This window comes from Lampetra planeri, unplaced genomic scaffold (assembly GCF_965212315.1).
Source record: "Lampetra planeri unplaced genomic scaffold, kcLamPlan1.2.h2 scaffold_201, whole genome shotgun sequence".
Taxonomy (NCBI): domain Eukaryota; kingdom Metazoa; phylum Chordata; class Hyperoartia; order Petromyzontiformes; family Petromyzontidae; genus Lampetra; species Lampetra planeri.
The window spans coordinates 33,287-55,521 of NW_027614765.1; the positions used below are offsets into that span (position 1 = coordinate 33,287).

At 56.6% G+C, this 22,235-nt stretch overlaps 1 long non-coding RNA gene across 2 annotated transcripts; it reads left to right on the plus strand.

Moving 5' to 3' along the window:
* Positions 1 to 10,106: 10,106 nt before the first annotated feature.
* Positions 10,107 to 21,943, plus strand: LOC144740266 (uncharacterized). Of its 2 annotated transcripts, none has more exons than XR_013589602.1 (3): positions 10,107 to 10,415; positions 17,724 to 17,947; positions 21,434 to 21,943. It is a non-coding gene; the product is annotated as an uncharacterized LOC144740266 (long non-coding RNA). The 2 variants fall into 2 exon arrangements; XR_013589603.1 differs by lacking the exon at positions 10,107 to 10,415 and adding an exon at positions 16,318 to 16,398.
* Positions 21,944 to 22,235: the final 292 nt, after the last annotated feature.

Genomic DNA, 22,235 nt, shown 5'->3' on the forward strand with positions numbered 1-22,235 from the left:
CCTAAAAGCCCTAAAATTTGTTTTTTTTTATATCACGAAGATGGAAGCCTGTCTTTAGGGCCTTGCATTGACCACGCTGGGCCGATGGGGGTCGGGATTAGAAAGTGCTTTTTGTGCTGCCAAAACCCATTCCTCCTCCTCCGATTATATGACGATGAATTTATATTGTACGGTGTACTGCTCCAATAATAAAAATTTATATTTGAAAAAAAAAAGATCCCAAGTGTTGTGTGTGGAGGAGAGAGCTGTGGGGTTGAAAAAAAAAAAAGATCCCAAGTGTTGTGTGTGGAGGAGAGAGCTGTGGGTAGAGAAACCACTCCACCCCCCCCCCCATCGCTCTCTCCCCCATGTCTAAGATGTTGACTACCTCGCCTGGTATACAGGAGGTCGTGGGTTCAATCCCAGACACTGAGAGATGTTGACTACCTCGCCTGGTACGCAGGAGGTCGTGGGTTCGATCCCAGACACTGAGAGATGTTGACTACCTCGCCTGGTACGCAGGAGGTCGTGGGTTCGATCCCAGACACTGAGAGATGTTGACTACCTCGCCTGGTATGCAGGAGGTCATGGGTTCAATCCCAGACACTGATGTTGACTACCTCGCCTGTTACACAGGAGGTCGTGGGTTCGATCCCAGACACTCAGAGATGTTGACTACCTCGCCTGGTACACAGGAGGTCGTGGGTTCAATCCCAACTCTGACGATGCCTGCTGCTGCTGTATGTTTGGAGTCTGCGTCTCTCTCTCTCATCATCATCATCATCACGGTGGCTAGGAGATGTTGACTACCTCGCCTGGTACACAGGAGGTCGTGGGTTCAATCCCAACTCTGACGATGCCTGCTGCTGCTGTATATTTGGAGTCTTCGTCTCTCTCTCATCATCATCATCACGGTGGCTACGAGATGTTGACTACCTCACCTGGTATAGAGGAGGTCGTGGGTTCGATCCCAACTCTGACGATGCCTGCTGCCGCTGGGTTCCCTAAATATTAAAAAAAACATACACACGAATTTTCAACTGGCATGCTAAAGTAAATTGTATTTTTTCATTCGCTATACAGCCGGCTAATGCGAACAAATCGCTAACCGTAAACACACCCAGTCGTCCACAAACGTCGAAGGCGGTATAGTACTATAGTAATAGAGCAAGTGCAGAATCGCCGAACCGGAATTGATACCTTGAAAGCGTTTGGCGCGTAGCCCTTGAAAGCACAGGGCCCGTGGGTATGTTATTAATGCTATCCCCTCCCTTTGATGCTGCTAATCCTGCATAACGCACGGGCATAATATGACTTTGAAACCCCCCGCCCACCTCCTACCCTTTTCACAAGTAGTACTAATCCCATATCTGCATTTCCCATAAATATGCTAAATTCCTCTTGATATGCAAAATCTTTTGTCAAGGCGCCCTTCCCCCCCCCTCCAACCCAGCAGCTTAAATATACGCTGCCAAGCCTGGTGGTGTTTCATTCAGACGCTGTCTTCCCGACAGACCTGTTCTCCACCTGAGGACGGCTGCCTGCGTTGTGGCCGAAACGTCGTGAGAATTGTATTTTATTTGTATTATGACTTTACCGAAAGAACCAAGAAGATGCAGCTACTGTGGCTTCATTGGCAGCAAGGAAGCTTCCGATGGCTTGAATCGACGGGGGAATGTCGACCTCAAGGGAGGCAGATTGTTTACACTGCCTGGATTAGGCCTCGAGTCTCTACCAATTTTGCACTCGGCACCTTTCCTTTTTAGGCCCCGCCCATTTCACTCCAAGACCACGCCCCTCTCTAAGGTCACGCCCCTTCTACTCCAAGACCACGCCCCTCTCTAAGGTCACGCCCATTTCACTCCAAGACCACGCCCCTTTCTAAGGTCACGCCCACTCCACTCCAAGACCACGCCCCTTTCTAAGGTCACGCCCATTCCAGTTCAAGACCACGCCCCTTTCTAAGGCCACGCCCATTCCACTCCAAGACCACGCCCCTTTATAAGGTCACGCCCATTCCACTCCAAGACCACGCCCCTCCAAGGTCACGCCCTTTTTCCTCTAAGGTCACGCCCCTTTCCATCTAAGGTCACGCCACTTTCCCTTTAAGGTCACGCCCCTTTCCATCTAAGATCACACCCCTTTCCCTCTAAGCTCACGCCCCTTTCCCTCTAAGGCCCGCCCCTTTTCCTCTAAGGTCACGCCACTTTCCCTCTAAGATCACGCCCCTTTCCCTCTAGGGTATGAGTGGGTGGGGGTGGGTGGGGGTGGGTGGGCATGGGTGGGTGGGGGTGGGTGGGGCATGGGTGGGTGGGAGGGGTATGAGTGGGTGGGGGTGGGTGGGGTATGGGTGGGTGGGGGTGGGGGGGGTATGAGTGGGTGGGGGGCGTATGAGTGGGTGGGGGTGGGTGGGGGTATGAGTGGGTGGGGGTGGGTGGGGGTATGAGTGAGTGGGTGGGTGGGGGGGGGTATGAGTGGGTGGGGGGTATGAGTGGGTGTGGCAGTGGGGGTATGAGTGGGTGGGGGTGGGGGGGTATGAGTGGGTGGGGGTGGGGGTGGGGGGGTATGAGTGGGTGGGGGTGGGGGGGTATGAGTGGGTGGGGGTGGGGGGGTATGAGTGGGTGGGGCTGGGGGTGGGGGGTATGAGTGGGTGGGGGTGGGGGTGGGTATGAGTGGGTGGGGGTGGGTGGGGCATGGGTGGGTGGGAGGGGTATGAGTGGGTGGGGGTGGGTGGGGCATGGGTGGGTGGGAGGGGTATGAGTGGGTGGGGGGTGGGTATGAGTGGGTGGGGGGTGGGGGGGTATGAGTGGGTGGGGGTGGGGGGGTATGAGTGGGTGGGGGGTGGGGGGTGAGTATGAGTGGGTGGGGGTGGGTATGAGTGGGTGGGGGTGGGTATGAGTGGGTGGGGGTGGGGGGGTATGAGTGGGTGGGGGTGGGGGTGGGTATGAGTGGGTGGGGGGTGGGGGGGGTATGAGTGGGTGGGGGTGGCAGTGGGGTATGGGTGGGTGAGGGTGGGGAATGAGTGGGTGGGGGTGGGGGTGGGGAATGAGTGGGTGAGGGTGGGTGGGGTATGGGTGGGTGAGGGTGGGGAATGAGTGGGTGGGGGCAGTGGGGATGTATGAGTGGGTGGGGCTGGGGGTGTATGGGTGGGTGGGGCTGGGGGGGTATGAGTGCGTGGGGCTGGGTGGGGTATGCGTGGGTGGGGCTGGGTGAGGTATGCGTGGGTGGGGCTGGGGGGGGTATGAGTGGGTGGGGCTGGGGGGGTATGAGTGGGTGGGGCTGGGGGGGGTATGAGTGGGTGGGGCTGGGGGGGTATGAGTGGGTGGGGCTGGGGGGTGTATGGGTGGGTGGGGCTGGGTGGGGTATGAGTGGGTGGGGCTGGGGGTGTATGAGTGGGTGGGGCTGGGGGGGTATGAGTGGGTGGGGCTGGGGGGGGTATGAGTGGGTGGGGCTGGGGGAGTATGAGTGGGTGGGGCTGGGGGGGTATGAGTGGGTGGGGGTGGGTGGGGTATGAGTGGGTGGGGCTGGGGGGGTATGAGTGGGTGGGGCAGTGGGGGTATGAGTGGGTGGGGGCTGGGGGGGTATGAGTGCGTGGGGGGTGGGTGGGGTATGCGTGGGTGGGGCAGTGGGGGTATGAGTGGGTGGGGGTGGGTGGGGTATGAGTGGGTGGGGCTGGGGGGGTATGAGTGGGTGGGGCTGGAGGGGTATGAGTGGGTGGGGTGGGGGGGTATGAGTGGGTGGGGGTGGGTGGGGTATGAGTGGGTGGGGCTGGGGGGGTATGAGTGGGTGGGGCTGGGGGAGTATGAGTGGGTGGGGGCTGGGGGGGTATGATGTGGGTGGGGCTGGGGGAGTATGAGTGGGTGGGGGTGGGGGGGGTATGAGTGGGTGGGGGGTGGGTGGGGTATGAGTGGGTGGGGGTGGGTGGGGTATGAGTGGGTGGGGCTGGGGGGTATGAGTGGGTGGGGTGGGGGGTATGAGTGGGTGGGGCTGGGGGGGGTATGAGTGGGTGGGGGTGGGGGGGTATGAGTGGGTGGGGCTGGGGGTGTATGGGTGGGTGGGGCTGGGGGGGTATGAGTGGGTGGGGCTGGGGGGGTATGAGTGGGTGGGGGTGGGGGGGGTATGAGTGGGTGGGGCTGGGGGTGTATGGGTGGGGCTGGGGGGTATGTATGGGTGGGTGGGGCTGGGGGGTATGGTGGGTGGGGCTGGGGGGGTGGTGGGTGGGGCTGGGGGGGTGAGTGGGTGGGGCTGGGGGGGTATGAGTGGGGGTGGGGCTGGGGGGGTATGAGTGGGTGGGGCTGGGGGAGTATGAGTGGGTGGGGCTGGGGGGGTATGAGTGGGTGGGGGTGGGGGGGGTATGAGTGGGTGGGGGCTGGGGGGGTATGAGTGGGTGGGGGTGGGGGGGTATGAGTGGGTGGGGGCTGGGGGGGTATGAGTGGGTGGGGGTGGGGGGGTATGAGTGGGTGGGGGGTGGTGCGGGGGGTATGAGTGGGTGGGGCTGGGGGGGTATGAGTGGGTGGGGGTGGGGGGGTATGAGTGGGTGGGGGTGGGGGTGTATGGGTGGGTTGGGGCTTGGGGGGGTATGAGTGGGTGGGGGTGGGGGGGGTATGAGTGGTGGGGGTGGGGGGGTAGTGGGTGGGGGTGGGGGGTATGAGTGGGTGGGGCTGGGGGGGTATGAGTGGGTGGGTGGGGCTGGATGAGTGGGGCAATGGGGGTATAGGTGGGGTGGGGCAATGGGGGTAGGGGTAGGGGTGGAGGTGAGGAGTGGGGCTGGGTGGGTAGGGGTGGGTGGGCCTTGGGGGTATGAGTGGGTGGGGGTGGGGTGGGTATGGGTGGGTGGGGGTGGGGGGGGTATGAGTGGGTGGGGCTGGGGGGGTATGAGTGGGTGGGGCTGGGGGGGGTATGAGTGGGTGGTGGTGGGGGGGTATGGGTGGGTGGGGGTGGGTGGGGTATGGGTGGGGTGGGTGGGGGTGGGTATGAGTGGGTGGGGGGGTATGGGTGGGTGGGGGTGGGTGGGTATGAGTGGGTGGGGCTGGGGGGGTATGGGTGGGTGGGTGGGGGTGGGGCTGGATGAGTGGGGCAATGGGGGTATAGGTGGGGTGGGGCAATGGGGGTAGGGGTAGGGGTGGAGGTGAGGAGTGGGGCTGGGTGGGTAGGGGTGGGTGGGCCTTGGGGGTATGAGTGGGTGGGGGTGGGTGGGTATGGGTGGGTGGGGGGTGGGTGGGGGTATGGGTGGGTGGGGGGGTGGGGGGGTATGAGTGGGTGGGGGTGGGTGGGGCAATGGGGGTATGAGTGGGTGGGGGTGGGTGGGGTGTGGGTGGGTGGGGCAATGGGGGTAGTGGTAGTGGTGGAGGTGGTGAGTGGGGCTGGGTGAGTAGGGGTGGGTCTGTGTCTCTGGGCTTGGCGGGGCATCGTTTAAAGTCACGTGCTTTGGGTGTGGCCCCATACCCCGAAGCGGTCCGATGGGGTCACGCCCGGCACCTGCATAGCTTCGCGGGGAGCGGAGGCGCTGCGGTTAGCGCGCAGGTTACGCTACGCAAACAAGGGATGTGATCGGCGGTCGCCTGAACCGAACCTGAGTCCACCCCCCCCCCCTAGGTCGACTCGGCCTCAAATGGGGGAGACAAAGACGGCCGGGCGGGCAGTGCTACTACTCGCTTACTCACGACACTTGGCCGAACACTCTGCTAGAGGCAACACGGGGAGAGATTATTTTGCCTTCGTGAGACTGATTAGTGCAGCGCCGTCTGAGTTGTGCAGCGTGTCGAACTTCTTTCGCACCGTACGTAGCCAACCCCTGATAATTTATGGTTCTGTGTGGTGAGTCTGTGGGTCTCTCTGTGTGTGTGGGTGAGTCTGTGGGTCTCTGTGTGATGAGTCTATGGCTCTCTGTGCGATGAGTCTATGGCTCTCTGTGCGATGAGTCCATGGATCTCTGTGTGATGAGTCTATGGCTCTCTGTGTGGTGAGTCTGTGGGTCTCTCTGTGTGATGAGTCTATGGGTCTCTATGTGGTGAGTCTATGGGTCTCTGTGTGGTGAGTCTGTGGGTCTCTCTGTGTGATGAGTCTATGGCTCTCTGTGCGATGAGTCTATGGCTCTCTGTGTGGTGAGTCTGTGGGTCTCTCTGTGTGATGAGTCTATGGGTCTCTGTGTGGTGAGTCTGTGGGTCTCTCTGTGTGATGAGTCTATGGCTCTCTGTGTGATGAGTCTATGGCTCTCTGTGTGGTGAGTCTGTGGGTCTCTCTGTGTGATGAGTCTATGGGTCTCTATGTGGTGAGTCTATGGGTCTCTGTGTGGTGAGTCTGTGGGTCTCTCTGTGTGATGAGTCTATGGGTCTCTATGTGGTGAGTCTATGGGTCTCTATGTGTGCGTCTATGGGTCTCTGTGTGGTGAGTCTGTGGGTCTCTGTGTGGTGAGTCTATGGGTCTCTATGTGTGAGTCTATGGGTCTCTGTGTGGTGAGTCTGTGGGTCTCTCTGTGTGGTGAGTCTATGGCTCTCTGTGTGGTGAGTCTGTGAGTCTCTGTGTGATGAGTCTATGGCTGAGAAGTCTATGTTTCTCTGTGTGATGGGTCTCTGTGTGATGCGTGTGTGATGCGTCTATGTTTCTCTGTGTGATGAGTCTCTGTGTGATGAGTCTATGGGTCTCTGTGTGATGAGTCTGTGAGTCTCTGTGTGATGAGTCTATGGCTGAGAAGTCTATGTTTCTCTGTGTGATGGGGTCTCTGTGTGATGAGTCTATGTTTCTCTGTGTGATGAGTCTCTGTGTGATGCGTCTATGGGTCTCTATGTGGTGAGTCTATGGGTCTCTATGTGGTGAGTCTATGTTTCTCTGTGTGATGAGTCTATGGGTCTCTGTGTAGAGCGGGGCTCTAGTGGAGGAGGAGGATGAGGCCTCGTTCTGCCGGCAGTGCCGCCATCAGGGGCATTGCAGGGGCTGCGCCGTTACATTCTTTTCGTGTCCCGTAATCTGAATTGTCAACCCCGAGGCGGATGTCTCCATCACCATAAATCTCTCTCCTATCTGCCTTCTCATCTCCCTGCGCTCACTCTCCCCTCTCTCCCCCTCCTCCTCCTCCTCCACTCTCTCCTGGCGCCGAGGTGGCTAGGAGATGTTGACTACCTCGCCAGGTGCGCAGGAGGTCGTGGGTTCAATCCCAGACACTGAGAGATGTTGACTACCTCGCCTGGTGCGCAGGAGGTCGTGGGTTCAATCCCAGACACTGAGAGATGTTGACTACCTCGCCTGGTGCGCAGGAGGTCGTGGGTTCAATCCCAGACACTGAGAGATGTTGACTACCTCGCCTGGTACGCAGGAGGTCGTGGGTTCAATCCCAGACACTGAGAGATGTTGACTACCTCGCCTGGTGCGCAGGAGGTCGTGGGTTCAATCCCAGACACTGAGAGATGTTGACTACCTCGCCTGGTACGCAGGAGGTCGTGGGTTCAATCCCCAGACACTGAGAGATGTTGACTACCTCGCCTGGTGCGCCGGAGGTCGTGGGTTCAATCCCAGACACTGAGAGATGTTGACTACCTCGCCTGGTGCGCAGGAGGTCGTGGGTTCAATCCCAGACACTGAGAGATGTTGACTACCTCGCCTGGTGCGCAGGAGGTCGTGGGTTCTATCCCAGACACTGAGAGATGTTACCTCGATGATGACGATGACGGTGATGATGACGATGGCGACGATGATGACGACGATGATGACGATGATGATGATGACGATCATGATGATGACGACGATGATGACGACGATGATGATGACGATGATGACAATGATGATGACGATGATGATGACGATGATGACGGCGATGATGACGATGATGATGACGCTGATGATGACGACGATGATGATGGCGATGATGACTACGATGATGTTGATGACGACGATGATGATGATGACGCTGATGATGAGCCGCTATCGTCTGTGATGTCCAAGTCACGTCTGGAACACGCAGCAGCAGCAGCAGCGGCAGCAGCAGCAGCTCAGTGGGACGTCAATAACCCCGTTACGATAACAAGTTTCACTATCACCAGTTCACATTCCTTGCGTCTCCCTTCCACTCTCTCCCCTCTCTCTTCTCCACCGCCACCAGCACAACCTCCCCTCCCTCCCTCCCCTCCCCCCCTCTTCTTCCTCCCTCCCTCCCCTCCCTCTCCTCCCTCCCCTCCCTCCCCTCCCTCTCCCTCCCTCCCCTCCCTCCCCTCCCTCTCCCTCCCTCCCCTCCCTCTCCCTCCCCCTCCCTCCCCTCCCTCCCTCACTATCCTCCCTCTCCTCCCTCCTCTCCCTCCTTCTCCTCCCACCCTCCCCCCCTCACCTCCATCCCCCCCTCTCCTCCCTCCCTCTCATCCCTCCCTTTCCTCCCTCTCTCCCTCCCCTCTGTCTCCCCCCTCCCTCCCTCCCCTCCCTCTCCTCCCTCCCCTCCCTCTCCTCCCTCCCTCCCTCCCCTCCCTCTCCTCCCTCCTCCCTCCCCTCCCTCCCTCCCCTCCCTCTCATCCCTCCCTTTCCACCCTCCCTCCCTCCCTCCCTCCCCTCCCTCTCCTCCCTCCCTCCATCCCTCCCTCTCCCCCCTCCCTCCCTCCCCTCCTCTCCTCCCTCCCTCCCTCCCCTCCCTCTCCTCCCTCCCCTCCCTCCCTCACTATCCTCCCTCTCCTCCCTCCTCTCCCTCCTTCTCCTCCCACCCTCCCCCCCTCTCCTCCCTCCCTCCCTCTCATCCCTCCCTTTCCTCCCTCCCTCCCTCCCTCCCTCCCTCCCCTCCCTCTCCCCCCTCCCTCCCCTCCCTCTCCTCCCTCCCTCCCTCCCCTCCCTCTCCTCCCTCCCTCCCTCCCCTCCCTCTCCTCCCTCCCTCCCCTCCCTCCCCTCCCTCCCCTCCCTCTCATCCCTCCCTTTCCTCCCTCCCTCCCTCCCTCCCTCCCTCCCCTCCCTCTCCTCCCTCCCTCCCTCCCTCCCCTCCCTCTCCCCCCTCCCTCCCTCCCCTCCCTCTCCTCCCTCCCCTCCCTCCCCTCCCTCCCCTCCCTCTCCTCCCTCCCCTCCCTCCCCTCCCTCTCATCCCTCCCTTTCCTCCCTCCCTCCCTCCCTCCCCTCCCTCTCCTCCCTCCCTCCCTCCCCTCCCTCTCCTCCCTCTCCTCCCTCCCCTCCCTCCCCTCCCTCTCCTCCCTCCCCTCCCTCCCTCACTATCCTCCCTCTCCTCCCTCCCCTCCCTCTCCCCCCTCCCTCCCTCTCCTCCCTCCCCTCCCTCCCCTCCCTCCCCTCCCTCTCCTCCCTCCCCTCCCTCCCCTCCCTCTCATCCCTCCCTTTCCTCCCTCCCTCCCTCCCTCCCTCCCTCCCCTCCCTCTCCTCCCTCCCTCCCTCCCTCCCCTCCCTCTCCCCCCTCCCTCCCTCCCCTCCCTCTCCTCCCTCCCCTCCCTCCCCTCCCTCTCCTCCCTCCCCTCCCTCCCTCACTATCCTCCCTCTCCTCCCTCCTCTCCCTCCTTCTCCTCCCACCCTCCCCCCCTCTCCTCCCTCCCTCCCTCTCATCCCTCCCTTTCCTCCCTCCCTCCCCTCTCCTCCCTCCCTCCCTCTCATCCCTCCCTTTCCTCCCTCCCTCCCCTCCCTCTCCTCCCTCCCCTCCCTCCCTCACTATCCTCCCTCTCCTCCCTCCTCTCCCTCCTTCCCCTCACCTCCCTCCCCCCCCTCTCCTCCCTCCCTCTCATCCCTCCCTTTCCTCCCTCCCCCCCTCTCCTCCCTCCCTCCCTCCCCTCCCTCCCTCCCTCCCTCCCTCCCCTCCCTCTCCTCCCTCCCCCCTCCCCTCCCTCCCTCTCCTGACTCCCCTCCCTCTCCTCCCTCCCTCCCCTCCCTCCCCTCCCTCCCCTCCCCCCCTCTTCTTCCTCCCTCCCCTCCCTCCCTCCCTCCCTCTCCTCCCTCCCCTCCCTCCCCTCCCTCCCTCCCTCCCCTCTCTCCCTCACTATCCTCCCTCTCCTCCCTCCTCTCCCTCCATCTCCTCCCTCCCTCCCCCCCTCTCCTCCCTCCCCCCCTCTCCTTCCTCCCTCCCTCTCATCCCTCCCTCCCTCCCTCCCCTCCCTCCCCTCCCCTCTCACTAAATCTGTGAAAGGCTCCCCTCATCGGACGATCAATCCCCTCGCCTCCGAAACCTCTCTCTCCGATCGATCCACCGTGGAGAGAGGCGGGGCTGAGTAGGTGGGGGCTGGCCAGAGGGGTGGGGGGGGGGCTGCCCCCCCCAACCCCCCCAACACCCCCACCTCTCTCAACCCCTCCCTTGCCCAGAGGAGTCATCACCACCACCACAACCACCACCCCCACCACGACACTTTCCCCGTAGGCGTCGTGCCCTCCACATCAACCACAGCGAGTCCAGACGCAGTTGCCTCACTCCGCTCTCTCCTCTCATCCCTCTCGCGCCTTCGTCTTCGTCACCGGAGCCCTTCAACGAATTGCAGGTAAAATCGCGGTGAGCCAGTGGGTCTGGTGAGATGTTGACTACCTCCGCCTGGTGCGCAGGAGGTCGTGGGTTCTATCCCAGACACTGAGAGATGTTGACGACCTCGCCTCATACACAGGAGGTCGTGGGTTCTATCCCTGACACTGAGAGATGTTGACTACCTCGCCTGGTGCGCAAGAGGTCGTGGGTTCGATCCCAGACACTGAGAGATGTTGACTACCTCGCCTGGTGCACAGGAGGTCATGGGTTCAATCCCAGACATTGAGAGATGTTGACTCACCTCGCCTGGTGCACAGGAGGTCGTGGGTTCAATCCCAGACACTGAGAGATGTTGACTACCTCGCCTGGTGCACAGGAGGGCGTGGGTTCAATCCCAGACACTGAGAGATGTTGACTACCTCGCCTGGTGCACAGGAGGTCGTGGGTTCAATCCCAGACACTGAGAGATGTTGACTACCTCGCCTGGTGCGCAGGAGGTCGTGGGTTCTATCCCAGACACTGAGAGATGTTGACTACCTCGCCTGGTACGCAGGAGGTCGTGGGTTCTATCCCAGACCCTGACTACACCTGCTGCTGCTGCTGCTGTAGAGTTGGAGTCTGCGTCTCATTCTGTCTCTCTCTCATCTCTCTCATCTCTCTCTCATCATCATCACGGTGGGCTAGGAGATGTTGACTACCTCGCCTGGTACACAGGAGGTCGTGGGTTCCATCCCAGACCCTGACTACACCTGCTGCTGCTGCTGCTGTAGAGTTGGAGTCTGCGTTTCTGTCTGTCTCTCTCCCTCCGTGTTGGTCATTTCTTGAATTTTTCTCTGGGGTCCTTCGGTTTTCCCCCTAACAGCCAACTAAAGGCTACACGGGGTGGATCTTTGTTGTGGCTGTGTGTGTGTTGATAGGTGCTCGCTGACAGCACTTGCCCCCACAGTCCATGAGGGCTATGCGGGGGATCTTTGTCTTTGTGTGGCTGTGTGTGTGTGTTGATAGGGCGTGGTGCTGGCCACCCACCCCCTCGTGTGCCGTTCCGGCCTTCACAGGTGCTGCTCGCTAACTGCACTTGCCCCTAACATCCCGTGAAGGCTACACGGGGCATCTTTGCTTTTGTTGATAGGTGCTCGCTAACTGCACTTGCCCCTAACAGCCCGTGAAGGCTACACGGGGCATCTTTGCTTTTGTTGATAGGTGCTCGCTAACTGCACTTGCCCCTAACATCCCGTGAAGGCTACACGGGGCATCTTTGCTTTTGTTGATAGGTGCTCGCTAACTGCACTTGCCCCTAACATCCCGTGAAGGCTACACGGGGCATCTTTGTCTTTGTTGATAGGTGCTCGCTAACTGCACTTGCCCCTAACAGCCCGTGAAGGCTACACGGGGCATCTTTGCTTTTGTTGATAGGTGCTCGCTAACTGCACTTGCCCCTAACATCCCGTGAAGGCTACACGGGGCATCTTTGTCTTTGTTGATAGGTGCTCGCTAACTGCACTTGCCCCTAACAGCCCGTGAAGGCTACACGGGGCATCTTTGCTTTTGTTGATAGGTGCTCGCTAACTGCACTTGCCCCTAACATCCCGTGAAGGCTACACGGGGCATCTTTGTCTTTGTTGATAGGTGCTCGCTAACTGCACTTGCCCCTAACAGCCCGTGAAGGCTACACGGGGCATCTTTGCTTTTGTTGATAGGTGCTCGCTAACTGCACTTGCCCCTAACATCCCGTGAAGGCTACACGGGGCATCTTTGTCTTTGTTGATAGGTGCTCGCTAACTGCACTTGCCCCTAACAGCCCGTGAAGGCTACACGGGGCATCTTTGCTTTTGTTGATAGGTGCTCGCTAACTGCACTTGCCCCTAACATCCCGTGAAGGCTACACGGGGGATCTTTGTCTTTGTTGATAGGTGCTCGCTAACTGCACTTGCCCCTAACAGCCCGTGAAGGCTACACGGGGGATCTTTGTCTTTGTTGATAGGAGCTCGCTAACTGCACTTGCCCCTAACAGCCCATGAAGGCTACACGGGGCATCTTTGTCTTTGTTGATAGGTGCTCGCTAACTGCACTTGCCCCTAACATCCCGTGAAGGCTACACGGGGCATCTTTGCTTTTGTTGATAGGAGCTCCCTAACAGCACTTGCCCCTAACAGCCCATGAAGGCTACACGGGGCATCTTTGTCTTTGTTGATAGGTGCTCGCTAACTGCACTTGCCCCTAACATCCCGTGAAGGCTACACGGGGCATCTTTGCTTTTGTTGATAGGAGCTCCCTAACAGCACTTGCCCCTAACAGCCCATGAAGGCTACACGGGGCATCTTTGTCTTTGTTGATAGGTGCTCGCTAACTGCACTTGCCCCTAACAGCCCGTGAAGGCTACACGGGTGAGCTTTGTCTTTGGTGGTGGCGAGTAAGTTGGGTGTGGTTGGTTGTGAATTGTGGTCTGGAATTACCCCACATACAGACACACACACGCAGACACACACACAGACACACACACGCACACAGACACACACACAGACACACACACAGACACACACACGCAGACACACACACGCACACAGACACACACACAGACACACACACAGACACACACACGCAGACACACACACAGACACACACACAGACACACACGCAGACACACACACAGACACACACACGCAGACACACACACAGACACACACACGCAGACACACACACAGACACACACACAGACACACACACGCAGACACACACACAGACACACACACAGACACACACACAGACACACACACGCAGACACACACACAGACAAACACACACAGACACACACGCAGACACACACACAGACACACACACGCAGACACACACACACAGACACACACAGACACACACACACCACACAGACACACACACAGAGACACACACATACACATAGACACACACAGACACACACACAGACACACACACACACCACACACACACGCAGACACACACACAGACACACACACAGAGACACACACACACACAGACACAGACACACACCACACAGACACACACCACACAGACACACACAGACACACACACACGTGTACACACGCCCACACACACGCGTGTACACACACACACGTGTACACACCCTCACGCCCACACACACACCCAGGGAGGCACACACACACACATGCCCACACACGCTCACGCCCTCTGAGGTACACACGCACACAGAGAGCAAAGACAAAGATCCCCCGTATAGCCTCTAACAGACTGCCGGGGCAAGTGCTGTTCGTTGCAGCGAGTAGCAGCAGCAGCAGCAGCGCTGTGGCACACACAGACACACAGACACACACACACGCACACACACAGACACAGACACACACACACGCACAGACACACACACACAGACACACACACACACGCACACACACACGCACAGACACACACACACACGCACACACACACAGACACGCACAGACACATAGACACACCACAGACACACACACACACGCACACACACACACCACAGACACACACACACAGACACACACACACCACAGACACACACACACACGCACAGACACACACACACAGACACACACACACAGACACACACACACGCATACACACCACAGACACACACACACAGACACACACACACAGACACACACACACAGACACACACACACAGACACACACACAGACATCACCACAGACACACACACAGACACACCACAGACACACACACACAGACACACACACACAGACACACACACAGACACACACACAGACACACACAAAGATAAAAAAGATCCCCCGTGTAGCCTTAACAGACTGTAGGGGCAAGTGCTGTTAGCGAGCACCTATGAAGGCTACCGGCACGGCGCACGAGGGGGTGGGTGGCCAGCACCACGCCCTCCCAGTGCTGGCGATGTTCACTACCACACCGCTAAACCAGCTACTCATTTGAGGCTGAGTCGACCTAGGGGAAGCCCAGGACCGGTTAGACCCAGCAGGTGCCATGGGTTGACGGCTGTGCCAGGCTAGGTGCATGAGGAGGTGGTCACGGGATAGATCCAGCAGGTGCCATGGGTTGACTGCTGTGCCAGGCTAGGTGCATGAGGAGGTCACGGGATAGATCCAGCAGGTGCCATGGGTTGACTGCTGTGCCAGGCTAGGTGCATGAGGTCACGGGATAGATCAAGCAGGTGCCATGGGTTGACTGCTGTGCCAGGCTAGGTGCATGAGGAGGAGATCACGGGATAGAGCCAGCAGGTGCCATGGGTTGACTGCTGTGCCAGGCTAGGTGCATTAGGAGGTCACGGGACAGACCCAGCAGGTGCTATGGGTTGACTGCTGTGCCAGGCTAGGTGCATGAGGTCACGGGATAGATCCAGCAGGTGCCATGGGTTGACTGCTGTGCCAGGCTAGGTGCATGAGGTCACGGGATAGATCAAGCAGGTGCCATGGGTTGACTGCTGTGCCAGGCTAGGTGCATGAGGAGGTCACGGGATAGATCCAGCAGGTGCCATGGGTTGACTGCTGTGCCAGGCTAGGTGCATGAGGAGGTCACGGGATAGATCCAGCAGGTGCCATGGGTTGACTGCTGTGCCAGGCTAGGTGCATGAGGTCACGGGATAGATCAAGCAGGTGCCATGGGTTGACTGCTGTGCCAGGCTAGGTGCATGAGGAGGAGATCACGGGATAGAGCCAGCAGGTGCCATGGGTTGACTGCTGTGCCAGGCTAGGTGCATTAGGAGGTCACGGGACAGACCCAGCAGGTGCTATGGGTTGACTGCTGTGCCAGGCTAGGTGCATGAGGTCACGGGATAGATCCAGCAGGTGCCATGGGTTGACTGCTGTGCCAGGCTAGGTGCATGAGGTCACGGGATAGATCAAGCAGGTGCCATGGGTTGACTGCTGTGCCAGGCTAGGTGCATGAGGAGGAGATCACGGGATAGAGCCAGCAGGTGCCATGGGTTGACTGCTGTGCCAGGCTAGGTGCATTAGGAGGTCACGGGACAGACCCAGCAGGTGCTATGGGTTGACTGCTGTGCCAGGCTAGGTGCATGAGGTCACAATACAGACCCAGGAGGTGCCATGGGTTGACTGCTGTGCCAGGCTAGGTGCATGAGGAGGAGGTCACGTGACAGACCTAGCAGGTGCCATGGGTTGACTGCTGTGCCAGGCTAGGTGCAGGAGGAGGAGGTCACGGGACAGACCCAGCAGGTGCCATGGGTTGACCGCTGTGCCAGGCTAGGTGCATACTGTTACCCCTCCCCCCCCTAATGTGCCATCTTTGCCGCGTTTTAGCGGCCCGGCGCTCTGCTCATTGTTGTGAGACGTCGCTACCTTTACGAATTAAAAAAAAAAATCGTTTATCTTAAGTCAGCTTGCTTGCTTGCTTGCGCGCTTACGACCGTGCAAATCTTTCGGTCGTTTTTTAACCCACTTCCCGTGATCCAATCGAGCTGACATTTTGCACACAGACTCGTTGTGCGTGACCATTTATTTTCGTGAAAATTTTTTTCCAAAATTTTACACTTTTTAGGAATTTTTTTTAAATATTCAATTACCAATTGCTTAATGGTGGCAGACAATCATCTGACCCATAGGTGGCAGCCATCTCAAGCCAGAGGACGAGAGGACTCTAGCCGCCACGCATATAAAGGATTTATAGTGAAAAACTTTGCTTTTACGGGTTTACTTGTTAAATCCTTTATATTAAGTTCACTTGCTTGCTTACGACCGTGCAAATCTTTCGGTCGTTTTTTAACCCACTTCCCGTGATCCAATCGAGCTGACATTTTGCACACAGACTCGTTGTGCGTGACAATTGATTTTCGTGAAAATGTTTTAATTTTTTTTTACACTTTTTAGGACAAAAATATTATATTTAATTACGAATTGCTTAATGGTGCAATGCAATCATCTGACCCATAGGTGGCAGCCATCTCAAGCCAGAGGACGAGAGGACTCTAGCCGCCACGCATATAAAGGATTTATAGTGAAAAACTTTGCTTTTACGGGTAAATTTTTTCACGATTCGTCTCACCGCCCATGCAGCGGGCGGCGATTCCCTGAACCGGTCCTGGGCTACCCCTAGGTCGACTCAGCCTCAAATCAGTTACCTGGCGTAGCGGTGTGGTGTTGGTAAAACATCGCCACTGGGGAGGGGAGAGAGACAAAGGCGGCCGGGCGCGTGGTGCTACTGGCTTACAGCCACTTGCCCCTACAGTCTGTCAAGGCTATAGGGGGGATCTTTGTCTTTGTGTTCACGCATTGTGTGTTTTCAAAGATTGGGGTGAGTGGGGGAGTTTTTAGTTCCAAATAAGGCGACAGATACAATAGGAATGGGGCCACACAGAGACCCATAGACTCATCACACAGAGACCCATAGACTCATCACACAGAGACCCACAGACTCATCACACAGAGACCCACAGACTCATCACACAGATACCCATAGACTCATCACACAGAGACCCATAGACTCATCACACAGAGACCCATAGACTCATCACACAGATACCCATAGACTCATCACACAGAGACCCATAGACTCATCACACACAGAGACCCATAGACTCACCACACAGAGACCCATAGACTCACCACACAAAGACCCACAAACTCACCACACAGAGACCCATGGACTCACCACACAGAGACCCATAGACTCATCACACAGAGACCCATAGACTCACTACACAGAGACCCATAGACTCATCACACACAGAGACCCATAGACTCATCACACACAGAGACCCATAGACTCACCACACAGAGACCCATAGACTCACCACACAGAGACCCACAAACTCACCACACAGAGACCCATGGACTCACCACACAGAGACCCATAGACTCACCACACAGAGACCCATAGACTCACCACACAGAGACCCATAGACTCATCACACACAGAGACCCATAGACTCATCACACACAGAGACCCATAGACTCACCACACAGAGACCCATAGACTCACCACACAGAGACCCACAAACTCACCACACAGAGACCCATGGACTCACCACACAGAGACCCATAGACTCACCACACAGAGACCCATAGACTCATCACACACAGAGACCCATAGACTCATCACACACAGAGACCCATGGACTCACCACACAGAGACCCATAGACTCATCACACAGAGACCCACAGACTCATCACGCAGAGACCCATAGACTCACCACCCACACAGAGACCCATAGACTAACCACACAGAGACCCACAGACTCACCACACAGAGACCCATAGACTCACCACACACAGAGACCCATAGACTCATCACACAGAGACACGTGGACTCACCACACTCGTTGCTTTTGTTTCGTCGCGACAGATCTGCAGGGATGCCGGACAAGGGGACGCACGGCAAGGCGGACAAGCCCGGCAAGTCGGACAAGCCCGGCAAGTCGGACAAGCACGGCAAGTCGGACAAGCCCGGCAAGGCCGAAAAGCCTGACAAGGCCGAGAAGCCTGACATGACAGAGGTGAAGGAATTCAAGCGGAGCAGCCTCAAGAAGGCCACAACGGAGATCAAGAACACACTGCCCACACAGTCGGGTATGTCGCACACATGGGGGGGGGGGGGGGGGGGGTGGTGGCGTGAGTGTGGCGCTGCTGACGAGTGTGGTGGTGGCGGAAGTGGTGGAGGTGGTGGTGGTGTTCGAACGCTCGCTGCGGAGGAGAGGCTGCCGCTTGGATCTCGGCGGTAATTCAGGAGGGTCCGGTGGGACGGCTTGTGCCGGAGGCCCCGGGGGGGACAGGCGTCTATGACGTCTCCTGGCCAAACCCCATTTGGCGGAGCCAGGAGACTGAATCTTCACCCTCGGGGCTCCTCCAGAAACAACGAAAAACCACTTTGTGTGGCCACGTGGAATGTTCAAACGCTCACTGCGGAGGAGAGGCTGCCACTCCTCTGTCGGGAGCTGGACCAGTACCGCCTGGATCTCTGTGGCATTCAGGAGGGTCCGGTGGACCGGCTCTGGCTCCTGCCACCATGAGGGGTGGACGGTCCTCTACTCGGGGCAGGAGACTGCCAAACAACAGGGTGTGGTTCTTCTTCTGAACAAAAGAATGAAGGGGGCGTGGGAGCGTTGCGGTGAGGTGTGAGATGCTGTAAGCCCCAGGCTACTGTGGGCTCGCCTTCCCATAAAACGGAGGCGAGGAGTGGCGGTCATGGTTACTTATGCTCCCACCGAAGATGAAAATCCGTGGAGGGATGCAGGCAAGGCCGATGGAACAGCGGATGCGTGCCTATGTCCTTGACACCAGGACCTACCGTGGAGCTGATCTGCCCACTGACCATCGGCTTGTAATCTGTAAGATACACCTGCCATTCTTCCACTCCGGTGGTGGGTGTACATCCAAGACCCCATTCAAACCCATTGTGGCCTGGTCTCAGGTAGCTGATTAAAGTTGCAAGTGAGAATTTCATCATCGCTTGCAGCTGGGGTTGGCATCGTCCCCCACTCCTCCTGATGCCGAGGGGAAATGTGCGAGGTTTAGGACTATGGCTCATGCAGCTGCAATGACTGCTTTGGGTACACGGTCCAAACCTCCCCAGAGACCCTGGCTGACAGAGGAGGTGTTCAGGCTGGCTGCGAAAAAGCGACAGGCCCCCACTCTCATCGTCTACAGCATCCCACATCAGAGAATGAGGAGGCTTACCGCAGCCTTTGCTCGGGGGTTCGGAGAGCTGTGAGGCGCTGCAAGGATGGGTGGTGGGCACGGGCTGCTGAGGAGATGGAATCTGCCTCAGTGGCCCGCGATCACAAATCACTCTTTCACTCCATCAAAAAAGTAACCTGCAGCACCACACGTATCACCATCATTAGGGTAAAGAAATGTGATCTGATCTCCGACCCCCAGGAAAAAAGGATTTTCAGATTTGCTGAGCATTTCTGTGAGGTCTTGGGGGAGGGGAAATCCCTCAGCCTGGAAAAAAATAATGGGGCAAAGTGGGGATGCCCCTGCTGAGGCTGCGGTGCCTCAAATGTTGGAAGAAGAAGTCACCCCCTGTGAGTGGCTGGTTGAGGTGCCATCTGTTGAGGAAGTACAAAAGGCCATCCAGATTCTGAGAGAGATTATAGTGAAATGTTGAGGGAGGGTGGCATCTGTGCACATAACAACAGTCTGGACCACTGGGCGGGTTCTGCAGGATTGGAAGGATGCCCTGGTGGTCCCCCTCTTTAAGAAAAGGGGCCCGCACAGACTGTAACAACTACAGGGGCATCTCCCTCTTCGATGTGCCGGGAAACGTCCTGGCAAGGATTATTCAACATCGCCTTGCTAGGCACGCTGAGGAGAGGCTTGCGGAGCCCCAATGTTTTTTCATGAAAGGGCGGTCCTGCACAAATGCCATATTTTCTGTCCGTCTGCTACAGGAGAGGTGTAGGGAATTCCAACAAGACCTACATCTCTGCTTTATTGACCTGGTCAAGGCCTATGATACCATCAGTAGGTCTGGGCTCTGGGTTGTTCTTCGTGCTTTCGATTTCCCTGACCCTCTGCTCACGATCATTAAGGACCTTCATGATGGAAACTACGTGGCCGGGAGTCAGAGCCTTTCCCTGTACACCTTGGAGTGCGACAGGGATGTCCTCTGGCTCCCACATTATTTAACATATTCTTCCACCACGTAGTTTGTGATGTCTTTGATGGCTGTACCGGAGGAATTTCTATCTGGTACAGATATAATGGGAGGCTGATCGATGCCCGGGTGCGGTCAAGGGATGGCTCCCTATTGGTCAACCACGTTATGTATGCCGATGATATGGTGATTTCCGCTCACTCAAATGAGGAGTTGGAGGCACTGCTAGTGTATAGTGTAGTGTATAGTGTATTGTATAGTGTAGTGCATAGTGTAGTGTATAGTGGAGTGTATAGTGGAGTGTGTAGTGTAGTGTGTAGTGTAGTGTAGTGTGTAGTGTATTGTGTAGTGTAGTGTATAGTGTAGTGCATAGTGTAGTGTATAGTGGAGTGTATAGTGTAGTGTATAGTGTAGTGTGTAGTGTAGTGTGTAGTGTAGTGTATAGTGTAGTGCATAGTGTAGTGTATAGTGGAGTGTATAGTGTAGTGTATAGTGGAGTGTATAGTGTAGTGTATAGTGGAGTGTGTAGTGTAGTGTGTAGTGTAGTGTGTAGTGTAGTGTATAGTGGAGTGTATAGTGTAGTGTATAGTGGAGTGTGTAGTGTAGTGTAGTGTATAGTGGAGTGTGTAGTGTAGTGTGTAGTGTAGTGTGTAGTGTAGTGTGTAGTGTAGTGTATAGTGTAGTGCATAGTGTAGTGTATAGTGGAGTGTATAGTGTAGTGTATAGTGGAGTGTATAGTGTAGTGTATAGTGGAGTGTGTAGTGTAGTGTGTAGTGTAGTGTGTAGTGTAGTGTATAGTGTAGTGCATAGTGTAGTGTATAGTGTAGTGTGTAGTGTATAGTGTAGTGTATAGTGTAGTGTGTAGTGTAGTGTGTAGTGTAGTGTATAGTGTAGTGCATAGTGTAGTGTATAGTGTAGTGCATAGTGTAGTGTGTAGTGTAGTGTGTAGTGTAGTGTGTAGTGTAGTGTGTAGTGTAGTGTATAGTGTAGTGCATAGTGTAGTGTATAGTGTAGTGTGTAGTGTAGTGTGTAGTGTAGTGTATAGTGTAGTGCATAGTGTAGTGTATAGTGTAGTGTATAGTGTAGTGTATAGTGTATAGTGTAGTGTATAGTGTAGTGTATAGTAGTGTAGTGCATAGCACGATAGCTGTATCAAGGTGATACAGTATCAAGGTGATACAGCAATCGTGCTGTTACGGTTCCACCTGAAGACGGAAGCTTGTGTTGCCTCCGAAACGTCGTGATTTTTACGTTATTTTCAATTAACTTTTATTAACTTGAACTTTTTTACCTACGTGACTTTACCGAAAAAAAACCTAAGAATATGTTTATTATGAAGTTTAACAATTGTCGTAATCGTCGACCCGAAGTTATTCATTGCTGTTGCTGTTGTTGTTGTTGTTCGCTTATCCTGTCATTTGCTTGCTTTGTGCACCCCCCCCCCACTCTTCCCGCAGTCATCGAACAGGAGAGGAAACTCTCTCAGACCGAGGCGGACTGAGGCAGGGTGCGGTGCCGTGCAGTTGGGGGGGGGGGGGTGGTTGGCCTCACGACGTTTGGAGGGTCCCTAATCCACGGCACGAAAAAAAAGAAAGAAAAGCGTCCCGCGTCCCACCGACCCCCTTTTTGCTGCCTTCGCTTTCGTCGCATCACATTTGTTTGGGGAGGGAATGGGGTTTGTTTTTAGAGAGTAGCTACGGGGATACAAACGCTGCATTTCGCTCCGGTATAGGGGAAAGCCTGCGTCGTAGGCCGCATCGGGGCCTACAATTGCAGGCTTTTTGGCCCTCCCCTCGCCGTTAGTTTTCTCAGCCTGATTTTTTTTACGTAAATTTTTTTTTTTTGCTTTGGTTTTCGTCGCTTCTTAGGCCAATCCACCGTTTTACCTGCGCACGTGAGTGAGCTCGTGAGTGAGGTCGTCTGTGTCGCTTGATCTGCCGCTCAATAATAAAGCCTCCCACTCTTAACGCCCGTGCCCGTCTCAAATTCTGGTGGCAGCGGTGGGCAGCGGCGTGGCGGTGACGGAGTGTGTGGGTGAGTGAGTGTGTGTATGTGAGTGTGTGAGTGAATGTGTGAGTGAGTGTGTGAGTGTGTGAGTGAGTGAGTGGGTGTGTGAGTGGGTGAATGTGTGAGTGAGTGAGTGGGTGAGTGGGTGGGTGAGTGTGTGAGTGAGTGTGTGGGTGAGTATGTGAGTGTGTGAGTGATTGAGTGTGTGAGTGAGTGCGTGAGTGTGTGAGTGAGTGTGAGTGAGTGTGTGTG